General features: G+C 40.4%; 2 long non-coding RNA genes across 5 annotated transcripts in view; one reads left to right on the top strand and one right to left on the bottom strand.

Annotated features, from left to right (window-relative positions):
• LOC138748203 (uncharacterized) overlaps positions 1-6,946 on the bottom strand; it is a 46,516-nt gene extending 39,570 nt beyond the window's left edge. For both annotated transcript variants that reach the window (XR_011347863.1, XR_011347864.1), the window contains exons 1-2: positions 6,235-6,946; positions 3,298-3,648 (exon numbers count right to left, since the gene is read on the bottom strand). This is a non-coding gene — a long non-coding RNA (uncharacterized lncRNA). The remainder of the gene's footprint in view (positions 1-3,297; positions 3,649-6,234) is intronic.
• Positions 6,947-9,378: 2,432 nt separating this feature from the next.
• LOC138748930 (uncharacterized) lies at positions 9,379-21,273 on the top strand. Of its 3 annotated transcripts, none has more exons than XR_011348325.1 (5): positions 9,379-9,836; positions 10,023-10,096; positions 11,129-11,227; positions 12,982-13,124; positions 20,482-21,273. It is a non-coding gene; the product is annotated as an uncharacterized lncRNA (long non-coding RNA). The 3 variants fall into 3 exon arrangements; XR_011348323.1 differs by lacking the exon at positions 20,482-21,273 and adding an exon at positions 16,037-16,912 and having other exon boundaries at positions 9,383-9,836; XR_011348324.1 differs by lacking the exon at positions 20,482-21,273 and adding an exon at positions 16,037-16,911 and having other exon boundaries at positions 9,383-9,836; positions 13,029-13,124.
• The last annotated feature ends 2,796 nt before the right edge of the window (positions 21,274-24,069 follow it).

The raw sequence follows: 24,069 nt of genomic DNA, 5'->3' as shown, positions 1-24,069 counted from the left end.
TAAGATATACTCACTGAAAGTCCATGGCACACTATCCACATCTGTACTGGTAGTTCAGGAGCCTGATGGCTTGGGGGAAAAAGCTGTTTCCCACTCTAGACATAAGGGCCCAAGTGCTACGGTACCTCCTGCCAGATGGCAGAAGGGAGAACATTTTACATGCAGGATGTGTGGAGTCCTTCACAATGTTTATTGCTTTCCTCTTGCATCAAGTATAGTAGATGTCCTTCATGCTAGGAAGAGGTTCCCCAATGGTCTTTTCCACTGACTTCACTATCTTCTGCAGGGTCTTATGGTCCGAGGTGGTACAGCTTCCAAACCAGGCAGTGATGCAGTTGCACAGGATGCTCTCAATACATCCTCTGTAAAATGTAGTGAGGATAGAGGGTGAGAGATGGTGTTTTCTCAGCCATCGCAGGAAGTAGAGGCACTGCTGGACTTTCTTGTCTATAAAGCTGGTGTTAAGAGACTGGGTGAGATTCTCCACCAGGTACACTCTGAGGAACTTGATAGTGTGGGCACAAGTGGAGGATTTTCTTCAGTGTCAGGGGTAGATGACAAGGGTGGAAAAAGTGGGAAGGGATAGGAGGACAAAGGAGTCACAGAAAGAACAGTCTCTATAGAAGGTCAAGATTATGTTGTAGATGACAGAAATTTTGGGGAATAATAATTGCTGAGGCTGGTGGTGAGGGTTGGTGAGGACAAGGGGAATTCAATTCTTGTTGGGACCAAGGCAGATATGTGGGAAATGGAGGAGATGAGACCAAGTGCTGCATTGATTACCATTATGAGGGGAAGCCACGTTTTATAAAGAAGGAGGATATCGCGAATGATCTGGAATAGAAGACATCATCTTGGGAGCAGATGTGACAGAGACAGAAGGATCAAGAGAAAGTAATAGAATCCATGCAGGGGACAAGGAGTGGAGAGGTGTGGTCAAGGTAATTGTGGGAGTTGGCAGGTTTGTAGAAAATATCTGGAGGAAGTCTCCCAAGATGAAGGCAGAGGGATCAGGAAAAGGGAGAGTGTTTCCAGTGAATTTGAGGTCAGGGTGAAAGTAGGCAGCAGAGTGGATAACAGTGACAAGCTCAACATGGGTGCTACCCTACTTGTATTCTCAATTTCCCATTTCTGACAAGGGCTCTTCAACTTGACACACTGATTCTTCAGACACTGTCTCCTTGAATTCTTATGTTTAGGCTAAAGTTAAACTCATCAACGACACCAATCTTTTCAAAGGAGCTCAAGATCACACTTGCTAAAATTTCTGAGTCTGTCATTTGAATCTATTGGGAATGTTTCCTTTGATCAGAAATGAAACCCTCATTCGCATCATATCAAGTTGAACAAAATAATAAACTGACATGAAGAGTTCAATCAGAAAAAAGCCATATTATATGGATAAACGCTTGAGTTATTAGCAATGAGCATGAGCCAAACCAAATTTATATCATCCAAAATAACTCAGTGATTAGTCTGCAAAATGTGTTGTATCAAGTTACACAACACTGTGCATGTAATTATAAAACAGGGCAAAACTGGAAAACCTCATCTAAGTTTGCATATTTGAAAAATATGTTTTTCTCCCACCATGGAACTAATAGGTAAAATTTGCTCAGAAATTAGGCATTAGGCATTGTGGCTGTCTAAATGAGAATGCATATAATGCTAATAGCCGATGAGTTTTCCCCAGAAAAAGATTTGTAAAATTGGTTGAAAGCACACTGAATAAAAGTGCTAAGGAGATCCTTTTACTGTGCAATGTTAGATTGTGAAGCGGGGCCTGCCCCCATTTTGCAAGGCAGATTCCACAACTCAACTGAGCAGATGGGCACACACTCTCCTCCACACCTGTTCCAAACAGAATCAGCTCTTAAAAACCCAATAGGCAAAGATAGCGGCAGGCACATGACATGGCAGCAATGGTCAGTCAAAGTTTCTGCAGGGAAGAGGGAACAAGCTCCTCGGTTCACACTGTGCAATTTATTTGAGCTCATTTGTGCCATCGATGCAAGGATGGAGTTCCTTCCTGTTCTCCAGGAAGGAGTCAGGAAGACGCCTCCCCCCTCCCGCCCCCCCCCCCCCCCCCGCCAACAGGGCTGTCTACAGGAAATACTTGGATAGGGTTGGCTACAGCACCTATCCTCATGGAACAAAATCACCTACTTAATGGTTTGAGTGGATATTTCAAAATGAGACATTATATCAATCTATCGATTATTATTCTCTCCACACACGCGCGCGCGCGCGCGCGCACACACACACACACACACACACTCCAGATTCCACTCACTTTCCTACAGCCCTGTCCATTCTTCTAGCACTACAGTTTTCACTCAAACTCCAAGCAGTAAAATGGCAAGTCTACCAATGTCTTTCTCCTTCTCCACTTAGGTAAGAATTGTCAGGAAAAGAAAGGAGGCATCCTACACTGGTGGGACCTCACAGTCATGACTATGTTTCTCTGAGCAGAGCCCACCTCACTGACAAAAGGCAAAGGAGAAAAAACCCAACACCCAACCCCAACCAACCAATTTTCCCCTGCAACCGCTGCAACCGTGTCTGCCTGTCCCACATTGGACTTGTCAGCCACAAACGAGCCTGCAGCTGACGTGGACATTTACCCCCTCCATAAATCTTCGTCCGCGAAGCCAAGCCAAAGAAAGAAGAATCGATGGGGAGATGACTACAGAGAGCAGGCAGCACATGAACCTAGGGGTAATTAGGTTAAGAAATATATAAAATGCATTTTTTCATTATAAGAAGGAACTCGACATCAGGAGAAATCTTGATTGAGAATCTTCATGCAATTGCATGGTATCAAATAAATTAATTTACAGGCTTGGATGTGCTGAAGAAGGTGATTGCAACAGCATGAATGTAAAGTAAAGTCACCAGCAAAAAATACATCGAAGTGCTGCAGAAACTCAGGTCATCCAGCATTTTTAGAAAGTAAAGGGTAACCAATATTTTGGGCTTGAGCCCTTTGTCAGGATTAGCAAAGATCTCAGGCCTGAAATGTTAGTTACCCTTTACTTCCTAAAGGTGCTGCATGACCTGCTGAGTTTCACCCACACTTTTATGTTTTTCTCGACAATCACAACATTTGCAGATTTTTCTGTCTAACTTTACATAGTAAACATCCATGCACACAGCAAGATAATCCTTTATTGGTTCTAGAGAAGGCATATTACTTATGCAACTATCAGCATGCAATTAATTGAGTGAGGATAGAGAACTCCAAAATGCAGGCCAAAATAATCACATGCTATTGAAGTGGAGTGTGATTGTACTCACCAGTGAGACAGTCACCTGCAGGGAAATGAAAGGATTCTGTGGCGCGATGAATGACCACTTGCAGACACGAAGCAAGAGTCAAAGGCTCTATTGAACAGAAGACCCAGACATGCCTCTCGATGCTGCTGGCTCACGTCCAAGGCAGGTATGAAGGAGTAAACTAGGGCTCTCAGCCTTCATTAGAGGATCTTTTGGGGAAGGGCTACAGGTCCTGGGCCAGCCTGCCCAGTGAGGACGTGCCCGCAGTACTGCGTTCCATTCAGAAGGAGTTGGTTGCTGGTCAGTTTTGGTCACGGACATCAGATGTTAATGGCGCCTTTGCTTCAACATATTCCCTTCCAACTCTTCAACCTTGAAATGGCACAAATAGCAACAATCCTGAGCAAGGCTTGGTACAAAAAATAAATCCCCGATGTTTGCAGCAATAGGATTTGCAATTAGAAAACAATTTCTTGCAGAAAATTACCAGAACATTTAAATCTCACAAGAGCTATTTTAAAATATATTAGGGTTTTTTTTTTGGGTAACCACTTGAAAAGATTGCTGACATGAATTGCACATCTGATAAAGGAGCAAGAATACTAACAGAGGGGGCTGGAAATACTCAGCCATCAAGCAGCATGTGGAGTGAGAAACAGAGAGAATATTCAAGGTCAGTGACCCTCTCATCAGATTTCTAGCATCTGCCACATTCCAGCCAAGTGGACTGATTAATTAACTGGCCACTGTAAATTGTTCTAGTGCATTAGGACTGGTGGACTCTGAGGGAGTTAATGAGAAAGAGGGGAGAATGAAATGAGATTAATGAGCAACTAATATAAAGGTTGGCATTGAATTGATATGCTGGAGGCCACGTTTTATGTTACTGATACCATGAACTAATGTCACATTTCATTCACGTAGAAAACAATAGCAGGGTTCTGGTGTGATAGGTAAATTTTAATTCCTAAGTAGTAAAAGTGAATGGTTTATTTGATATGTGGCATCTCTTTCATAAAGACCATCTCATTTAAATGATGTTTAAAATGAATACGTGATGGAGACATGTCTTTTTAAATAGAAATTAAACTGAACTCTCTTGTACCTGATCAATTGGATGTTAAGTGTTCGATAGCTACGTTTGAAAGGAAAGGAGTTCTTCAACTAATACTTCAAATACAATTAAATAGACATGTGCTGTGGTTTGTGAGATTGTTGCAGTTTGAGAGACTACACTGTAAGTTAGCACCTCCCCACTATAACCACTGCTCTCCACATCTCTCAGCACCTTTAATTTTACATTGGTTATGGGGCATGCACTGCCGATTGTCAAGCCTCATCGATGTGGTGCCCAAAATAAATCTCTGTCTATGTCATCTGGTGATGACTTTCGTTGGCTGAAAATATTTCATGCAACTCAAGTAGAACATTCATGAAGAAAATTCTGGTCTGTCTTTCTCTTAACTATGCCTATTCTACTATTTCCCTAGTCTTCCCATTTCCTTCTTCTCTGAATCATTCCTTTCCATACCTCTTGTATTTCTTTCCTGATTTTCTCACTTCAGTTCATTTTGCTCCCTCCTTCCCTCTCATCCCCTCCGCTTTATCTCAACCCTCAGATATCTCTCTCACACAGTGATTCTACAATCCTTCACTTCTCCCCTCAGTTTGACCTGTTGATCATGACTTCTCTGGTGCAATTATGAGGCAGAAGCGACTTAATTATTGGGATATTAAAGCCTCCCTGAAGCGCATTCAATTACTTTTGTCATTGAGATTCAATCACTTTTTGTGGCTTTCTGTCTTTTTGTTTTTGATTATTAATATGAACAAAAGATCACTGTAAAATATCTTGGAGTGCAACTAACACAAGATTATATTTGAGAATTGCCAAGCGCCAAAAGACATCAAGTAAAACCTCACATAAAAAACAGCATTGTCTGAATAAAAGGATAACTGCTTCCAAAATATCCAAGCCAATTGACAGCTCACTGTAAAATGATACAGAAATATACATAAGGCTGATTTGTTAAATTTTTGCTTAAAGTTCCATTATTGATAATAACAAGTTGCCCAAGGCACTTGAGTGGTTCAGACTGAATGGAACCGAAAGTCACGCATATTTATGATACAACAATGCAGCCAATAATTAAAAACTGTACAGCTTCATTTGTTGCTGGGTTTGCCACAAATGAATATTAGAAAGCTTTTAAAAAGTGCTTGACTTTTCACAATGTCACAAGCGCAACCTTGAAAAATAGCCTGGGAGAAATGTACTGGTGAAAATTTCATGTGGCATGTCTATTCAAGGTATGAATCACAAAAGTCTGATTTTATTTAACCAGAACGTAAAAGAATTAAAGCAGGCGATGAGGTCTCACATCAATGCTTTTGACTGTTTGTGCCAACAAACATACAGGAATAGAAGAAAATGGTTTGACATAAATGTTGGACCCTTCCTGATCTTTGAATCAAATTTAACAATGAACAATTTCAACCAGACCCAAAGTGATTCAGTCTTAGGCTTTGTTGCGGTTGTTTATGCAGCATGGTCAAATGGCTGTTTTATATCTACAACATTGATGTTGTTGCAGCTGGGGTTCAAATCCGGGGTTTGAAACCCTCATTGTCTGTAAGAAGTTTGTACGTTCTCCCAAATGACTGCATGTGTTTCCTCCGGGTGCTCAGGTTTCCTCCCACCTTTCAAAGAACATACCTCGGTTGTAGGTCAATTGGGCATAATTGGGCGGCCTGGGCTCATGGTCTGGAAGGGCCTGTTACTATTGCTGTGTGTTTAAATTTAAATTTATGTGTAGAATCATCTGAAATGTCATGAAGTTATGTCAGGAGAGCATGATCATGTAAATAATGAAATAGAGCAACCTTGCAACATCACATAAAATGCACTGAATCCCAGTGTTGGGAAAAACTATTAAAAAGAATAAGAAGGGTAAATACTGTTTACTGGTAGCCTTCGATCAACATAAATCATGAAGACTTCCTGGGAAGATCGCAGCACATTCTGATGTTATGAACCAATTTTACCAAATGTGAATACCTTGTTTTCATGAACTGGAATAAAAGACAAATCATTCTCCAAGAATATCTTCATAAATTTCATCTCTAAAATAAGGAATCATAGTTCTTCGATGAAACATTAATCCAACCTTTGTATATTGCTGTGCAACTAATTTTTTTCTCTTGCCTGACTTCATGTAAAAGTTCTAATGAGAAATAGTTTCACACTGCTGGAACATTCCACCAAATGAAGATAGGGATCATTGTGTTGTGGGCCTTACTGTAACTTCATTGGAAATTAATTAATTATGATGGGGCCTATCCAATTCTTAAATAAAATACTTCCTGGTGATCCTTTTTGAAAGCATTTTAATGCAAAAAATTCCAAGCACAGTATATCCATGGCATTATTTTAAACTGTAGATTGTTGATGGATCCAGGGAAATGAAACAAGCAAAAGAGCTACAGATGATTCTCTAGTTGCGATGGTCCGACTTATGCTTTTTCGAAGTTACGATGCTCGTTACTGCTATATTGTATGGTAAGTGGTCTGAGCTCATTTAAGGCAGGCTAGGCTATGATATTCAGTAGGTGCAGTACTATATCTTTTCGACTTAGAGTCTTTCCACTTACTATGGGTTTATCGGAATGTGATCCCCCATCATAAGTCAAGGACTACCTGCACTGTTACTGAATGTCAGGGTAAAAATGCTCAAATGGCCAGGCAGCATCTCCTGAGGAAGGAGATCAGGTAATGCATTGGGTCAAGATTTCTAAAAATCTGTGTTCGGGGTGGTTTGCTGTCTCAATCTGCTCTTCAGTTTGACTTTAGATAACTGATTTGTTTGAATTTCACAACTGAATTACAAATACCTATTTTGGGTATTGCTCTACAGACTGGGATCTATGTTAGTACGTGCATCACATACAATGTATTAGCAGGCTGTAAATTCATCCACCCTGACAAATATAGTCTAGATCCAGGAAGATCGATAAATCATCAATATATGGAAAACGTGGAATTTAGTTGCTGGAGAAAACACCCACCTGAGTCCAGGATCATTTTTTTTTAATATGCAAGATCCTTAGTGACTTGCAGGTTTGTTGCCGGCTAAATTGGACCAAAGTTAGATGTGGAAAAGTGCTGCTGTTTGTTGTTTACCTGCCCTAAACCAAAGGGCTATGTGCACATATCTGTCCAATAGAAATGCAAGGATTTTGATGGAACATTCCTCAAGAGGAAGAGGGGAGGCAAACCAAGATACAGGAGGAGGATGCAGAGAAGACAGAGAAAGAAGGGGATGGGGCACAAGGATACTGGAGAGATACAAGGAGCATTTACAGAGAAGGTGGAGGAAGGGGTTTAAAATAATACTGGGGAGGTACAGGACCAAGATGCAGGGATGGTGGAGAGGACTGGTCTGCCCATGGAAATTGAAATCATTTCTTGGTTTGCATGAGGTTCAACCATATTCCGAGTCTTCAATTAATTAATATTTCACCAGGAGTTGTGATTGCGGCATTGACTGACTCAATAGAAGAACGTCAGTGTTTTATTGACCTTTTTCAGAATTTGTTATTGAGTACTGACAACCCTTCCAGGAGTGATAAAAGTAGCTTCTTAGTCCTGCAGAGTTCTCATCCATCTTGTCCATTGTCACATTTGCACTAACAGTGATGCCAGGCCTTATCCAAACAAAGTATGACCTTCCAAGCTCCTTGACGTTTGATGCCGGATGGCACCCCAAGGAACAGCATATTTCATATTCCCTTTAGGCTTTATCTATCTGCTACCATGTTTAATTTCTCAATGAGTCCTGTAAAGTCATATTCGTGTATAGCCTAAGGTCTGGAATCTGGGCTATCTCTTGCTATGTGCTGTCTCCTGTTAATTGATGGATATATAACCTGGATAGTGCCTCTATTGTGGGGTTTGGATACACAACATCTTCATTGACTTTGACCTCATATGTGAGATCATTAAACCTTCTGTGGGATTGTATCTATATTCTCGTTACACACTGGATGATTACCTTATTAATGACCTTCTCCCCCCCTACTGCTGGCTATAAAATGATTTTATATGTTCCTTAACAAGAGCATCTCTTGATCTCAGCATCTTGAAAAGGATCACTTCCCCTTTCATTGTTCCATTCAGTACCAGCTGGCTTCAACCAGCACTATCCTTCCTGCTGAACTGCACCTGTAGAAATGTGCACCATTCAATTTCCCCTCCATTTCTTTTGCTCAAACAGTTTGAAAGTTCAGTGCAGAGACTTGCCAATGTTAATTTACGCTCACATATTTTCCCAATCGCATTAGCCAATAGCTGAAATAAAAATGAGCAGACATCAGCACAATTAATCGAAACATCAGTGGTCAAAATTTACATTCATCAGTGCTTTTCAACTTTCAGTCCTGAAAAATATATTTCATCTTATTTAACCATCATTGCCTTTAAGCAATCAAGGTAGTGTTTAAGGCAGGGGTTCCCAACCTTTTTGTTCCTCTGTACCCCTTGGGCATTTTTATAGGTTACCGTATACCCCTCAAAATTAAGGATTAAAAAAACACGACATTGTGCAATCTGACTGCAGATTACGACACCATGTATTGTACAGTAGTAGTTATTCTCTCAGACCCAATGTACCCCCTGAAAAGTGCAAATGTACCACTGGGGGTACATGTACCCCAGGTTGGGAACCCCTGGTTTAAGGTAACTATACTTTGCCATGAAGATATATTAAATGTAACTACCTTAGGAAATTAAAAATCATTTATTGGTTGCCCCTTTTAGATCACATACATCTATTCTAAACTCTATTCCCTTGATATTGTGTTCTTTAATATCCTTAACTGACTAAACCATTTTCAACACTTTTTTTCTGCTTGAGACATTAGGCTTACTGGGCAGAAAATTATAATTGTAAAAGTTTACCACCCCTGCTTTTCCTTCTTTTTCCTCTTCTCCTTTGTCCTTGTGGTTGAGGAGATCTCACTTCCTCTCCAGAAGTGTGCTTTTCAGGTAGCTGATAAAGGTCACAGACTGTCACAGTTAGGGTGGGAGCTGACTTTGGGCAGTTAGGAAGGTGGACACTCTATCCACCAATTACACTGGACTTAGTTGTTTTGTTTGGTTTTTACCAAAATTAGACTTTATCCTCAATGAATTATTTACAAAAGGAAAACCATTCCGAGTCTGTTCCAACCGTTACTTTCACATTCATTCCTGTTACTCTGCATTGTTATATTTGATACTATTTACACCATTCCCACCAGCGTGGCACCTTGTCAGTTCTCCGCCCCCCCCCCCCCCACCCTGATTGGGAGACTTCTCCTTGGTCTCAGCCCCTCAATCCTCAATAATTGGGGGGCTTTAGACTGTGATCCTTCCCCACAGCGCCCTCAGGTTAGCTGCACCAAGCCTTAGCAGGTACTCCTGAATCATTAAATGCCCAATGCATAGAATGGAGATGAAAATTGACACTCTGACTGCTTTTTCTCCACGTTGATGTCTCAAGGCGATGCCCACTGGTCAGCAGGTAGGTTGAACATTTTCTGTCTACCTGATAGTCCTTTTGCTGTGAAGAAGAATGTAACTGAGCATCTGTTCTGGGAGTCAGGCACAGGCATGCAAATGACGTGGACTGCCTTTTGGAGCTGGTTAGGCATAATTAGAGCCTTAGCAACAAGAGAGGGTGCTAACATTAGTTTGTTTATCCTGGCAGTGAACTTGAAGGCATTTGTAGAGTCCGCCTCAATAGTATCTATCCAATGACTTGCGGTGTCTCAGAACACACAGGTAAGCTGAATTCTCTGTTACCCAAAGAGTAACATACTTAGTTTTCAAATTTTTGAGTTTCATCTCTTGGTTTATTTCTGGCAGTCTGTGGGGATCACATCATTTAGCACAGAACCACAGATTAGGCGTGGAATCAGGTCATCCTTGACCTACAGCAGGGGCTCCCCAAAGTGGTTGAAATCAACCTCCTGGGACTATCCAATGGGTTGGTAAATGGCAGAGGGTCAAAAGGGAGTTGATAAATGCTGGGTGGGGGGGGAGAAGATTGAAAGTGGGGGTGGATCAACGGAAAGTAGCGTCTTTGACAGTGCTGGCCAACCTCTCCTTGGTGGCTGCCATGCTGGCTTCGGCCTGTGAATAAGTTGAGAGCGAACAGTAGGATGGACAGAGTATAGAAGAAAGATGTAGGTGTTATATGTATCTTTAATGGTGCTGCTCCCACCCCCCCACCCTCCCCACCTCCAGTGCCACCACCACCCTCCCTTGGATTCCATGCCTAGGGGTCCATGACGGATCAAGTATTCCATGAAGGGGTCAATGATCTAAAAAGTTTTGTGACCCTTGACATAGAATAACAAAAGAAGATGGAAAGAAGGAAAAGAAAGAAGTGGCAAATTTTTCTGATTCTACAATTCAATTATTTATTTATGCTACTGTTTAATGTAGCTGGTTTTACACTTTGAACTTGCTAATGCCACATCATTATTGAAAGAGAGCAATGAGTGAGAAGGGATGGGAAGAAGAGTTGGAAAATGCAGCAGTGTTCAAGAACCAAACTAGCATCAGGAACCCTAAAAATGCAGTGATATATTTTCTGAATTCTGCATGTATGAATTCAGGTACCTCAGAAACTATCTGGAATTAACTTGCCCTGAAGTTTCCACTAATTACTCAGCAGATTAATTATTGCCATGCTCAATTTGCAATTGCATCTCTTGTGATATCCACTTGACTAACATTTCTGTGTTTGGGCCATATCGGTCAAATCATGTACAAAGCGTGTTGTTCAACATCACTGCATCCGTTCCACAGTGTGTCCGAAGCAGAAGCACAGACATGTTGGAGGGAGGGCCCTGACTGGTGCCATGGTAGGAATGGAGTGAGAGAAGAGTGAAAGTGAAGCACATGAAGGTGAGGAAAGAATAGAGTTTGGAAATAACAGATAAAGTCGTCCTGAATGAGCTGAAAATAATAAGTTCCACCACCACCCCCACCCCCACCCCCGCCCCCGCCGCCGCCACCACCACCCCCACCACCACCACCACCACCCCCGCCCCCGCCGCCGCCGCCGCCACCACCACCACCACCTCTCCTGATTCATTGTTTCATGTAAATTCTGCAGGAAATGGTCTTTTTGAAAGATTCACTTTTTGATGTAATGAGCTTTACGACCTTCTCTTTTTACACTCCCCCCCTGTCAATGCAACTAATGGTGAAATGTTGTAAGCAAATAACTGGGAACAAACTTTGCTTCCAGTTAAACTATTTGAAGGTGGCAAGTTTAAAGATCATTAGAAAGGAAAATCAGAAGTGTGCATCATCCACTTCACACCATAATCTAATTTATCTGGTGTTTATTGCTTTTTAAATGACTCAAGAGTGGTTTGACAAACCAGTTCATTCTGGGACTATACTTGCGGGTATTCTTAAAAATGAGAGGGAATCTTATGGAAACATTTCAAAATTGTGAAAGGGATAGATAAGGTAGAGATGGGAAAATTATTTCCACTGGTAGGGGAGATTAGAAATAGAGGGCATATTCTAGGGAGTAGATTTAGGATGATAAAGGAGGCATTGCTTTTCCCAGATGAGTGAATGGGTGGAATTCTCTGCTCAAGGAAGCAGTGGATGCGGCCTCAATAAATGTAAGTGAGACTGGGTTTGATACATTTTTTTGCATCATTGTGGAGCTGAGTCTATGGCCAGATCAAACATGGTATTGTTGAATGGTAGAGCAAGCTCAACAGGTCAGATGGCCAACTCCTGTTCCTATTTCATATGCTCGTTTGTAATTGTGGACATTAACAACAGAAATATCAGTACAATGGATAAGTGAGAGGAAACATGCACGGCATGGGAATTTGATTATCATGGAGGAATACTGGTGCATATTATATTCCCTTTAATATTTTGGATGCTGAAGACTTCCTACAATTCTGCAATATAAACTTATTTCTGAGGAGAGATAAAACAAAAAAAAAATATACAGGAAGGTTTCAAAATGTTCACAAACTGAGGTGCGGAAATTACATTCTTTCAACTGATAGAAATTAAATACATAGCTATGAATATTTGAAAATCATTTGAATAAATAAAAGGATTAAAATGAATGAAAGTACTCAAAAACATCTAAGTCATTTAAGAATCAAACAGAACTGCAGTAATTAAAAATAAGATATTTTCTTTCTTTTGCATGAAGTCCTAAAGTATTTATTGCAATCACTACTGTTACATATTCCCAGTGTAGCTGCTGGGATATCTCACTGACAGCATTGGACTGCCTTCTCAATCTCAACACTTGAAAAGAGTTAGCTTCACTAACAGTAGTAAAACGATTACTAAAAATCAACCTGATTCACTAATGTCTGTTGGGATGCAACATTTTTCTCTGGCCAGACTTGTGAATTAGATGGACTTATAAGTCTCAAGTGAACCCAGGGGCAGTCCAGTGTTGTCCACATCCCCTGAGTGAATTAATTACTCAGATGCTTCATTATTCAGTATCATTTGGTTCCAATTAGATCTGGCTAAATCATAAAACAAATTCAAATTAGATTTATACCAATGAAATTAATTATCATTCCACAATGGAAATGTCAACAATTTGTCATATTTTTAAAAGGAAGATTCTAAAAGAAAGTCTTTATAATTTTTTTTTCTTTCAGAAAAACACTACTGATTTTCCCATCATACTATTTTATACTTTATTTAGAAAGAGAAAGAAAATTTCATAAAAAGTCATCAGGTCCACAGCCCACTGGACATCTGCACAAGTCACTAGCGGAATATCAGACGGTTGACCATGATGGTTGGTGATATTTAATTGTTGAGAAACATATATTTCTATAACATAAAGAGTAGTTCACGGCTCCAGATGTTCCCAAATGCCATTCTACCAAGTACAGTAATTACTTTTGAAGTACCCAACAATAAAGCAGCCAATTTTTGCATAGCAAAGTCCTACAGACATCATTGAAATAAATCAAAAGATTATTTTTTAGATGCTGGTTGAAGGCAAATGTTAGCTTGGATACTGAGAAGTTTCTTCTGTTTACCTTCAAGTTATTAGATCTTTAATCTGACATGGCAGATCAGCCCTTGGTTTAAATTCTTATTGGAAGGAAAATAACTCCAACTATGCAGACATTTCTCATCACTGCTTTAAGTATGTTTGTCTAGATTACACAATCAAAACTTTGGACTGGAATATGAATCCAGCTGGTAACTGTGCTCAGACTTCACCACTGAGCAAACAAATAATGAAAATCATTTTAATGACAGAGCATAGAAGAGCAAGTTATATTCAAGCTTCTACCATTTCCCATGACTCCAGCTTCTGCAATCTTTGTGTTCTTTCTTTGCTTCACTTGAATTCCATCTGCTACTTAAATGATTTATCCCAGATAGGCCAGAATGTTGCAGCTCTTCCACAAAAGAAATTGCCACAAATAAAAAGTTACTTCTCTTTGACTCTCACAATTCATCTGCATGTGAAGTTGCAAAAATCTTCCTGTCAAAGGCAAGTACAGTGCACAAAAGCGCTGAATAAACTCAGCAGGTCACACAGCAGAGGAAATAAAAGGCGGTCGATCTTTTGGGCCAGGAAAGGTGCAAATCAGGCAGCCACCCAATAGACACTATGTGACATGATGAGTTTCTCCAGCACTTTTCTGTACTGCAATGAACATCAGCATCTGCAGATTTTCTTGTTTACCTCTCTTTGAAAGAATTGACTTTGAATTTAGGCAAAATGAGTTGATTCAAAGAAAATACCTAAATGTTTGAACTTGAAAGATTTGCTTGTGAGACATGCTTCTGGTAGGTGAAGAAATGTTTGGTAAGTGAGGCTTTTATAAAGTGATTTATTGTCAGAATACATACATCTCACTCCGGCAGATACCCACTTGTTTCAAACAGGCACCAATCATATCGATGACCAAGAAGAGTGAAGTAACCTGCCTTAATGACAATTGACCAGAAGCACTTGCATCAACAGGGATGAAGTATTTTGAAAGGCTGGTGTTGAAGCATATCAGCTCCTGCCTGAACAGCAACATGGATCCGTTCACATTAACCTACTGTAGCAGCAGGTCTATGGAAAATGCCATCTCACTGAGATCACAACAGCAAGAGTTTCAAGACACCAGAATTGTCCTGAATCACCAACAGTGAAGAAAGTTGTCAAAGGTTACAGCAGCTGTCAATCAACTGACAATATGGGCAAGGAAATAACTGATTGAATTTATCTGAGAAGTGGTGCATTTTGTGAATAACTCAGGTCAGGATGAGCACATTGAATGGCAGGGCCTTGTGGCATGTTACTGAAGAGCAAGTCTTTGGAATTCAAGTACATTGTTCCCTAAAAGTGCAGACACAGGTAGGCAAGTGGTAAAGAAGTTGCATAGCATACTAACCTTCACTGCATAAGATACTATAAGAGTTGGATGTGGTGTTACAGTTAAACAATTTGTTGTATGGGCCACTCTTTTGGTGTATAGTATGCAGTCCTAGACACCAAACTATAAGGATGTGATACACAGGAACGTTGCCTGACTGGATAGGTTAATGTGAACGGATCCATGTTGCTGCTCAAGCAGGAGATGATATGCTTCAGCACCAGCCTTTCAAAATACTTCATCCCTGTTGATGCAAGTGCTTCTGGTCAATTATCATTAAGGCAGGTTACTTCATGATTAAAATAATATTTTGTAATGCGCGTCAAAAGAACCAAAGACTTGTTGATCCAAACCAAGGTTTTTATTAACTAAAAGACTGGAGCATATCACAAGTAGGTTGACCAGTCCAGAATGACCTGGTCTGGCTAGGAGCAATCCTTTAAGACTTACCAGTAGGTGTGGCTACACTCTCAGCCAATCACAGTCATCCTACACTACCATCTGTACATATGTACATATACTCATTGGTGATAGAATCTGTACTATCTCATTCACCCCTTCTTTGAGAACTGACCCCAGGGTGAATGGAGGTTAGGTGCTGTACCGGTCAGGAGGTCTGACCATCCACCGTGACCGCCATGGCGCCGGGATTGGGGTCACCGGAGACGTGTCACCGGCAGGCCTGTAGGGTGCGGCCACTGCTTCGCTTAATTCCCCAACGCCGTTGTCGACAGTCTGGCCTGAGCTGGTGGGGTGTTGCTGGTCCCTCTGTTCAAGCACATGACCTGGGGGAGAAGGAATAGGGGGAGGTTGGGTTAAAGGCACTGCTGCGTCTAATCCGGCTTGGGCTAGTTCCCTTACCGAGACTGTGTCCTCCCATCCGTCTGGGTACTCAACGTAGGCTTAATGTGGGTTCGCATTGAGCAGAGTCACTCTGTCAACCAAAGGGTCTTTCTTAGAGTACCAGATGTGGCGTTGTAAACAAGTCTTTGGTTCTTTCGACGTGCATTACAATTTTATTAACTAAAAAGACTGGAGCATATCACAAGTAGGTCGACCAGTCCAGAATGACCTGGTCTGGCTAGGAGCAATCCTTTAATACTTGCCAGTAGGTGTGGCTACACTCTCAGCCAATCACAGTCATCCTACACTACCATCTGTATATATGTACATATACACATTGGTGATAGAATCTGTACTATCACATATTTCACTTAATATCATTCACTGTTTCTGTAATCTGTTGTTGCTGTATTTTGACTAAAACAGAAAAATGTGGGTATTTGCAAATTCTCATGATTACTTTTTATTTGTTTACATTTAGCCCAACAAGTAGGAGTGGGATTGAATTGCTATTGACCATGTTTACCCAGCATTCCCTAAGTACAACACTTCATAAAATAAGATGATGAAATCAGCCTGGATGAAGACTTGATTTCTTTGTTTAACTAAAAATGAAAATATTCTTAAAATATGCCTTTCACCTTCTCAAATACTTTAGAGACATTTGCGTATTCTTGAAGTGTAGTAACTTGTATACATGAGGGCTAGGGCAGTGTTTCTCAACCTTTTTTCTTTCCACTCACATACCCTGTGCCACAGGTGATCTGTGATTAGAAAGGGATTGCTTAAGGTGGTATGTGGATGGAAAGAAAAAGTTTGAAACCACTGTTTTAATCAAAGCTAATTAACTCATTAAGTGCACAGTTTCATAACTCTAAAGGAAATGGCCCAATGACAACTTTTCTCAAGCCAAATATTTCAGTTACAGTTGGGTCTAGAGCAGTGATTCTCAACCTTCCCTTCCCACTCACATCCCACATGTACTCACATATCCTTTACTAATCACAAAGCACCGATACCATAGGGATTACTTTATATGAGTGGAAAGAAAAAGGTTGAGAACCACTGGGCTAGGGTAACTTTCAATGCACAATGCAGTATGACTTTTAAGACATTCAATGTTCTGTTATATATTTAAAACTGTAGACTTAAAATTACACTTGATGGTATTACTGGTTAAGTATTTGCATGTGTTTGTGTGGCATTCCTTTATATTCTGTTTTAGCAGCTCTATTAACCAGATTAAACCAAATGAATAACATCTGTGCCAAAATGGCAGTAATGGACATTCTTTTGTTCAATAGCCAAATGTGTATCTATATCTTTGGAATTTTATTTCAAGGACATTGGTAATTTTGTCATTTCAGTAAAATGCATTTTCTCCTGTACTCAGAACCTCTTGCAGTGAAGACAAATGAAACATTTGTGTTTAGTTATTTGATGCACCTCTTTCATAATTAATGAATGCTTCACATTTAACCACTTTGTACTATATTTATCTATTCAATCCTCCTGGCATCTTCCTCACAAAAGATCTCGTTTTAAGTTGTCAACAAATTTAGAACCATTACATACACTTCCCTTATAAGAATCTTTGCACATATTGGGACCCAGACACTCTCATACTTGCCATCCCAAAACAGTCTCAATTATTTATACTCTGTTTCCCATCTCTCTACAAATTTTTCAATCCATGTTAGCATATTACCCTAACCCAGCCATTCTCAATGGGGGCCACAGCACATTTCAGGGGGTTCACGGACTGAAATCATAAAATATTTGTTTTTTTTTGTGTAGTCAGTAGGAAAGATGTACAGAAGAATTCAACTAAACTTAACTGCTTCACAGGGAAAGGGGCCCATAAATTTTGAGCAGAATCCTAAGGGGGAGGGGGGGTCATAAACCAAAAAAAAGGGTGAGAATTAAGTACTTTAGTTTTCACTCTAACATCTGACCTGAAAATTTGTCAAAGTCCAAATGAAAATCCAAAAACGTCATTTTCTTTTTCTGTTTTAATCAAAACCTTCAGTAGGTTTGTCAAACAAGACATCCCTTTCATAAATCTATGTTGTCTTTGTCTAATACCATTGATACTTTCCCAATGTCCTGTTATCGCATTTTCAGCATTTCCTCTGCAGCTGATGTTAGACGCACTGGTCTATAGTTCCTGGTTGTCTGTGTTCTTTTGGAAATACAGGTATGCGCTGCTTAACGTCCACGATACCTTCTGTGAAATTGGACGTTATGTGAACACCATATTATATAGTTAGCAAAGTTATATGGGATACAGTAATGTATCTGTAAACTTGTTATTTGTAAATGGGGATTAGTGTGGGGACTGACACAGAGCTGTGGGGAGAGAGTTGGCAGTGGGATCAGTGTGGGGACCAATGTGGGGCTGTGGGGAGAGAGTGGGGCAGTGGGATCAGTGTGGGGACTGACACAGAGCTGTGGGGAGAGAGTTGGCAGTGGGATCAGTGTGGGGACCAACATGGGGCTGTGGGGAGAGAGCGGGGCAGTGGGATCAGTGTGGGGACCAATATGGGGATGTGGGGAGAGAGTGGGGCAGTGGGATCAGTGTGGGGACTGACACAGAGCTGTGGGGAGAGAGCGGGACAGTGGAATTAGTGTGGGGACCAATACTGGCCTGTGGGGACTGACATGGGACAGTGAGATCAGTGTGGGGACCGACATGGGGCAGTTGGATTAGTTGGGACTGATACAGGGCTGTGGAATCAGTTTTGGCATAGAGTATATAATTTCCTATAGCTAGCGATCGCCTTTTCTAAATTGCTGTGGACGAGCTCATGGTAACTGAATAATTATGGAACCATGGATGTATGTGGTTGGACATTGAGCGGCACATATCTGTACTGGGGTTACAGTACATTTGTTACCCTCCAGAAATTGGTCAATTACACTGGACAACATTTTTGTTCAAATGGTTAGCTTCCTTTAAAAAAAATATTTGGGGATTATGATAGACAATTGCAAGCTGAACACAAAGATAATTCCAGATTTGCTGTATCAGGTAAGAAGTTGGAGAAACATTACATTAAACATGGTAAATTTAGTAAAAGGTTATTTGCAATGATGATGACACGTTGCCTCGTTCAACTGACCTCAAAAGGCTTTGCTGCTGATTTTCATTTGTACTCTGCATCTGATGCCTCTCATGTCAGTGTCCAACAATAGTCGGCCAGCATTGATAGATTCCAGTTGCCCTGATACTGCTTTTCCATGGTCACAATGTTCTCGTGAAACCTTTCACCATGTTCATCACTGAATGTACCAAGATCAGCAGGGAAGGAGTCCAAGTGTGAACCCCCTGAAATGTGCAGTGGCCCCCATTGAAAATGGATTTTCAATGACGTGAACTTCATGGTTTTGTATTCTTGAAGCATGTTGTCAATGAGCTGGATGTATATTGGTGCTCTGTAGTTACCAAGAAAATTCTCAACACCATCTCAACAGCATGCTTCCCTGAATGCCCAGGCCTAAGTCCACATTTGTCTAGGGCCTGCACTGAGGACTGACCAAAACCACTGAGGGCAATCTACTAGTAGTCTTAAAATATGACAAGAAATCACAAAAATAGGTTATATCTATAAAAAAGGTACATGATAGGAACATTTTCAGGTAATTTTTGTGATCTGGAGCCCCAAATCCATAAAAATACACCCAAAGTGTTCAGGAAAGAAAATCTTCATTATCAGTGTTAACTACAGAGGAAGATGACAGCAGAAGCATCCATTTCCATTGTAGCCTGGAATGTGGATTTCACAGCTTTGAAACCCATTAATTTCTTCAGTACCAATTTATTTAACCATTGATTTCCATTTATTAAACTCTTAGTTCTCTCACAGTTCTGGGGCAGTTGAGTTCACATTTCCAACATACTTTTGCATTATCTTCATCCAGATATAAAGTACCGAATATTTTGGCATACAAAATTTCTCAAAAAGGGGGGTCAACTTGTACACCGGATGTACTTTTGAGACCTTAAATTCACCAAAAAAAACCCCAGATTGATGATGATTTGGCGTAAGTCGATGCTGGAAGCACCTCCCCATCACTGGGTGCCGTCATAACCGCAAGCCGAGGTTCCTACACCCATCGGGAGCACAATGTTGGCGCTTCAGTTCCGTGGGCCATCAGCGCTGGTGCCTAGTAGGCCGAGGTGGTTTTTACTTCCTTCATTTACAGCTTTGTTACTTGAGAATGGGGTGTTTTTTTAAAAAACAGATTATTGGGTTGTTCCTGGGATTCCCAGATAGCCCGAAAAATGGGGGTTGACATAAAACCATTAAAATAAGGCTAAGAAAGTGGGGGGGGGGTAAGAGGGGAGAACCTATCTGCCAGTCAACCTATACGCCAAAATATACAGTAATATTGCTCCGCAGACAAATGAAATAATAGTGTGTTCCATTGGTTGTGATTTGCCATAAATTTAGTTAAATTTCCACAATTTTTTTGGCAGTAACATCTCCTATGTGTGAAATGTTCTCTAGACTTTTCCCAAAATTTAAAGGTATGATTGGCTTTGATTAACCTGGGGATTTGTGAGAATTAACTATTTGTTTCTGAATTTACCTAATCTGAGTTTTGGATCTACATTAAATAAACTGGTGCCGGAATACCAATTGTCACCAAAGTGAGCCACTGAATTCTATTAGAAATGACACTTTATTTTTCTATCCTGATGTGAAATACAATGAGAAAATCTTTAAAGCAAGCAATATGCAGTCGTTTACAAGATCATGTTTTTTCCGTACCTCGATGAAGGGGGTCAAACCTAAAACTTTGGTTATGTTTTACATCTTTGTTATGTACGGTACACTGTATGACCTGCTAAGATTCTCCAGTATGTTTTTTCACTTCAGCTACGGTGCCTACAGACTTCCATGTTTTACTTCCCTTGCATAGATTTCTCGGAAAGCGACCTGGAAGGGGTGTAGAGCGTGTCGAAAGAATCAAAGGCTTGTTGATCCAAACCAAGGCTTTTATTAACTAAAAGACTGGAGCGTATCACATGTAGGTCTACCAGTCCAGAATGACCTGGTCTGGCTAGGAGCAATCCAGAATGACCTGGTCTAGCTAGGAGCAATCCTTTAAGACCTGCCAGTAGGTGTGGCTACACTCTCAGCCAATCACAGTAATCCTACACTACAATCTGTACATATACACATTGGTGATAGAATCTGTACTATCAATAGAACTAAGAATAGGCTCAACTGTCCAGATTGACAAGGAATGGAAATTACCATTTTCTCCGCCACATCCAAAATCTAAGAATGAATTTTAAAGAAACTGGCCATTAATTTTAAAATACAAATAATGAACAAGTATCAGAACAGTCATGCTCAGAACCCGAATCAGCATCCAGCATACAAGGCATCAGAGCTTATTCACACTGGCAGAAGAATTCACTGTTTTTCCCTATGCACAATCATCTATTTACTTGTGGTGTTACAAGGAATAAATTACTCTCTATAAGTATGGGAACTCTTAAGCCTAGAAGTTAGAAGCATTTAAAACACATCTTAAGGAGTGGTGCACTGTGGTTCTTTTCATGTTTATTATATTGTAGTGAACTGAGAGTCACTGATGGCTGGCTCCGTCCCCATTTACCCATATATAACCCAGGTTTCCCGCCTAAACCCTGAGCCCTACTAAAGACCATTGTAAGACCCTACCCTTTGTAATAAGCTAATAAAAGTACGTGTTCTCCCCCCAGTCTCAAGACCATTTATTCACGCCACATATATACAATACGATAGAATGGCCCTTGCAGACAGAAACATTGCAGACCACAGAAATTACAGGAGAAGCATGTTGTGTATCAGATTGTGGTTATGTGAAATGGAAGTACTGTCTGTGTGAGTTTTCACATTCTCGCTGCGATTGCATCCTCTGGACGCTCTAGTTTCCTCCCACATGCTAAAGACATTCTGGCAGGCTAGCTGACTGCTGTCAAATATCCCTATTCTATATGGGTGACAAGAGAATCCAAGGAAATTGAGAGAATATGGCAGATTAAACAAATGAGGGAAGCAGGGTTGATTGGAAGGTTCTGAAAATCTGTATAGATATGATAGGCAGAATGGTTTATTTTTCTGCCACATGAACAATAATAAGTGAGAAATATAATGAAGAGAATTGTAGTGAGTTTGAATAATGTTGCAAAACTGGGTGAAGGAAGAGAATCCTGAAGGGGGAAGAGAATCCAATGACTGGGGGTGGGGATGGTTGGCAGTGAGTCAGTCTAGTAGATGAATGGAGTTAGGAAGATGATTGGCCATTTGAAATGATCGTGAGAAAGCTCTAAAGAGTTTGCAGGTGGGTAAGAACAAATATTGATGATGAATGTTCATGAATTAGCCAATCAAGAGGAAAAATTGATACATTGACTGCCCAGCAGCCGAAGTAGGGCCAAACCTTGCCACCTTGTGTCACCTGCATCCTACTTTTGGAAAAAATAGAATTATGACCAAGTGACATCAAAATGAACCTCGTCCATCATTGGACAACATTGTGTGGATTAATGGTCCCTGCATAAATGTGGACCCTGTACAAAACTGCCATTCATGCAGAAGAAACAGATTAAAATCTGCAAATGTTGCCTCAGCAACTTATCAGATGCAGGCCATAAATGTGCTGCACCTTATGATAGAATTCCTAGCTTCCTTTCTCTACTTTGATTTAATTTGGCGGAGGGAACATTGACAGCTTTTAATTTCATCTCTTACTCTAGTCCCACTGAAATTGATATGTTGGGTCCAGAGAGACGACTCTTTCAGAGTGAAGAATGGTGACTCAATTGAGCTGTTGGCAGAGAAATGAAGCCAATCTGAACTGATTGTGAGTTCACAGAACATTACTCTGCTACACACAAAGGAGATATTGGTCGAGGTCCTCAGAATAATTATGAGCAAGATTTTCAATGTCACTGCATGGACTTTGATCAGAAATTATACGTGGTACTCAGTCAAATCGCCACAGTCCTGAGTTCCTGAGTATCCAGCCTTAGCCTGATTTAAGAGAGCAGGTTCCCCATGTGACAGGCAGTATTGAATTGGGTTCTGCCATGGAGGAGGTGCATTGAGGTAGCTACTGCATAGGAGGTGTCTTGATCATCATCCACTCACGATCTCTGAAAGGACTTTCTTTTATTTTTTTTTTCATTTTTTCAAAATGATGCCAGTGTATGGTTGCTCTTCGCCAACCTTTGAATGCCATGACAAAAAAAGCTCCTTTCCGTATCTCGATAGATGTTACAGTAATAAATAAATCTAAAATCTGAATGAAAATTTTTTGGGTAAAGTTTATAAGATGCAGGAGAAAGATTCAGATTGTTCCAGAACGAACCTAACTACTAGAGGCCCTACAGTTCACATCATAGAAAATTACTCTGATCACCGACCAGCATGAACATTTTTATTCAGTTAGGGGACAAATGTAAACACAAGTTTTGAATTATTTTTGCACTTGATTGCAAAAGTTACCAGAAAAAGAAACATTTTGGCCAAAACCAGTTCACTACTTTATTCCAGTAGCTCACAAATTCACATGAGCTGTCACTTTATGATTGAAATCAGCATTGCCGTAATTGATTAAAGTCTGACCTAGGCGCCCACAAATATCTTGGGAATGAAGTTTTATATATTAAGGCTAGTTGGGATAAAACTGTTCCAAATAGTTTCATTAAACATTATCCTGATGGTTATGAACTTCAAATAAATGATCTAAGTGATTGTATTTCTGAAACCAGGGTGTACTGAGATATAGCAAGACTTGATAAGACCGTTGGATTTGATCCTCTGTTTGCTGATGGATTTGAAAAAGATTAGAATTCAGCTCCAGATAACGAACCTATCTTTGGGGTAAAAGGGGAGAAAACAATAAAGGTTTAAAGGAATTGCAAATTATTTTGCATCTACAGTCCTCAAAAGATGGGGGTGACCTAAACATGGACACCTTGTGTTTCATAGAATCACAGAATGGATGATGGCATTGTAGAACATTATTTGGGCCATTGAGTCTTGCCAAGCTCTTTGCAGGTGTAATTTAAATCACTCCCCTCTCTCACTCTACAGTTGGACTAATCCTTTCCTTTCAGGAACTTTGGAAAGATGAGTGAGGCACGTCTTGGGCAAAACAAAAGTGTAGGATCAGGGGAGTAGACGGAAGAAGGCAAAGGGAAGTAAAGTAAAAAAGAATTTGCTAATATTTGTGGTCTTTGATCCAAGTCATTCTTCCTTACAAAGATGTATAGATTTTTTAAAAATGTGTCCATCACCTTAGGTGCTATTTGGGTGTAAATAAATGTAATGTCACGACATAGCACAGAGGAAAGGTTGATGACTAAAGGCAAGGTTAGAAAACTGAAGAATGTCACTGAACTTCCAACTTCCCCAGGCCTGCATATTAAAGATCACTTATCATTTAGTAATATCACTGCAAGGTGTCTTTCATCATGGGCCGAAAGAAAGTGGAAGGGCAAGGTCAAGACTA

Source organism: Narcine bancroftii, chromosome 13 (genome assembly GCF_036971445.1).
Source record: "Narcine bancroftii isolate sNarBan1 chromosome 13, sNarBan1.hap1, whole genome shotgun sequence".
NCBI lineage: Eukaryota > Metazoa > Chordata > Chondrichthyes > Torpediniformes > Narcinidae > Narcine > Narcine bancroftii.
Note: the sequence above shows the minus strand (reverse complement) of the source record. Positions and strands in the feature narration are given on the sequence as shown.